Genomic DNA, 3,230 nt, shown 5'->3' on the forward strand with positions numbered 1-3,230 from the left:
AAAATTAATTATACATTTACATTTTAATAAAGAAAATATCTGAAGAAATCACAGTAACTTTTTTACTTCCATATTCTCTACACTGGCATGTCTATATCAGATATATATTAGCACAGAAACTAAGTTCTATGACAGTTTGTAAGCATTAGTCAAGTGAATTGCACATCCCTGGTCCAAAAATCCAAAACAAAAACTAACAAGCCCAAGGCACTGAGTTATTTTTTTCACTAGTTGTCTATTTTTCTTTTGTTGGTTTGAATCTTGGTGTGAGTCCACATACAATTACAGCGAGAGTAAATCTGTGGCCGGTTCCTGAGTTTTACAGGTCTCTATTCATAGCTACTGCCGTAAATATCAGTGGCTAAATATGTATTCAGTAGCCTATACTTCAGTATTTTTAGAAGCCATTTTGTGCATTTTAAGCAGTGGTCTCAAAAGAGAGATAAATCTCCACAGTTATTCATAACACACTATCTGATGCTACAGTCATATTAGACGGCCGTTTTTATTTCGGTCAGGAAGCAATTACAGGTCTTCCGAGACATTGACAGTGGGTCATTTTTAACTACAGAACGACTTTGTGTTTCGACTCAAAAACCCAAAAGTCAAGTCGCGGGAGGTTGGTTATTACAGAAAACAGATCCAGCAATCTATAATTATCATCATTACCACCACCATTATCAAGCAAACATGTCCGTGTCCTCATGGTGTACGATTACATTATTATCATCAAACATGACAGTTTTGTTTTTGAAGGGGGGGGGCAAACTCAAACTTTGAGTCAAAACAAAAGATTTAGTGTGTCATAAGAAGTACACTTGTTATAAAGTACCTTTCAAATTTTTATTTATACTTTTTAAAGAAATGTATCCTTTTATTTAGCAAGGGCACATGACAGAAAAGACTTTTACATTGTTACAAAAAAATTGTATTTCAAATTAATGCAGTTTATTTCAACATTCTACTCATTAAAGAATCCTGAATTTTTTTTATCAGTGTCCACAAAAAAATGAAGTGGGAAAGGAGCGAGTCACCTCTGTGCGACACACCGGCCTCGAGTCCCACGGAGGAACTCCGGAAGGATAAAAGGAGGAGTGACGACAGTGAAGGACGAAAGAAGACCAGGCCTGGACTTTTTCGTTGGTTTTGTGTTTTAGGCTATGTCGACATTAATCCAGATATATTTGAAAACGCCGTTTTTGTTTAAAAACACTCTCCGTCCACACTAGCGTTTTCACTTTACAGCGCATGCGTACAAAAGCTCACTGAGATGATACAGACATTTCTCAAAATTCTTCTGGCTGGATCATTTTATTTTTTAACAAAATATCTCACCATTCACTGATGCATCCAGGTCACACTCACTCACCATTATATGTTTGGTCTAAAACGCAACTGCTCTCATGTTTTGCTGCAGGACAGCAAATGCGAGTAAATTATCTGTCATCTTAGCAGGACTGTGATATGAAGTGCAAAGTAACATATTTTAGAAACTGTGAGAAAGTGAATAGCACATAACATGCACAATACCGGTATAAACGTTAAAAGGGTCATGAACTGGCTTTTTTAATTTTTTATATTGTTTTCTGAGGTCAACTTATGATACTTAGTTTTTACATTTAAAAACATCGAAATGAATAAGTAATAGGCTATTTTCTACCCTGGTTTTGAGCCTAGCTCCTGAAACGCTCGGTTTTTATGGGCGTGCCACATTGAAGACTTGGAAGTAAACGCCCACTGCTATGATTGGATAACAGTTTTGCATATTATAATGAGTTTCATGTAATGCGCGAATCGGTGGGCGAGGCTAAACCGGCAGTGTTGAAGTAGGCGTTGATCTTCTTCTGCGGAGGTGGTGTTTGATACCCTTTGACGTCACTTTAACGTCACCTGTCGTTCGCTGTGCCTGGTGTCAATAAAAGCTTCTATTGGACAAACAAGGAAGTTTTCAGTTCTGAAACTTACAGGATATACTTATAGAATGATGACCTCTTATATGTCAAAAGCTCAAGGAAAATTTGATTTCTCAGTTCATCGCCCCTTTCATATATAGCGGCACAATATGCGTCACATGACTAAACATGCATCATCATTTTCAAATGCCTCCGTTTTCACGGTCCACACTACAACACGAAAATGACGTTTTCAAATTTATCCACTTTGGAGAGCGTTTCATTAATAAAAACGGCATCTCATTGTGGACGGAAGGCCAAAACGGAGAGAACAAGATGCCTTTTCAAACGAAAACGTATTAGTGTGGACAAGGCCTTAGTCTATGCGGCAGCCATCCATGTGGGGGTGCCGCTTTACTTTCATTTAGTTGTTTATGTTTATGTTTATTATTAAAGTTATGTTGAACATTTGCAGGTTCCGCCATCCCTGAACCTTTAACTTTGTTACACATTACAATAACGTTCCAAACTTTATTACAGTAGCCAATCAGATAAATAAACTAACATTCTGATCGTCTGAGAGAGATACAATACAACAGTACAATGCTCAAGTGGTTTCTGTTATGATAAGTAGTACCAAACGGTATCACCAAAAATACGGTCTCTAGCACTTAATTAAAAGTACATTAAAAAAAATCTAGTTTTGAAGAGCTGACGTTTGGCTAACTGTGTTCGGGATGCTAAAACCCATAATTGCAGCATTAAAAGCACCTATAGAAACTCCTTAAAAAAAAAAAAAAAAGTTGACTGAGTAATTTTATTATTCACACACTGAGCAGAATCAACCTTATAGGTTAATATAACTATTATAGGTCACAGGAAGTAGAATGTTGCTGTGGCTGCTGTTTTGGGGACTAAATTGTTTCTCAAAAATGCCCACAATCTCTCTTCTCCGTCATACCCGAGACATCTTTTCCCAGTAGAGACCCCAGACTCTAAAGAGCAGCCCCTCCTGTCCTCAATTTCACAAGGAGTAAAAGAATATGCAAGCGCCAGATAATTGTTGGCTCCATCATGCCCGCTTTCCCTCCCTCCGTCTCTCTCGTGCTCTGTGAAGGAAACAGTGATGACAGCGTGCCAAAGTCTGGCTTCTTGTGGCAGCGTGTGTCCCCACCTCCACCCTCCAGTGCCTGATGCAGAACAAACGCCGACTGCCGCCCACCCTCACGCTAACTCTGAGCTGTGACCACACTGCCATGAGAACACAGGCTATATTTACCATTAGTGCACACATTCAAACATATGCTATAATTAAACAGATGAAAAGGACAATGTGTT

This window comes from Squalius cephalus (genome assembly GCF_949319135.1).
Source record: "Squalius cephalus genome assembly, chromosome: 21".
Taxonomy (NCBI): Eukaryota; Metazoa; Chordata; class Actinopteri; order Cypriniformes; family Leuciscidae; genus Squalius; species Squalius cephalus.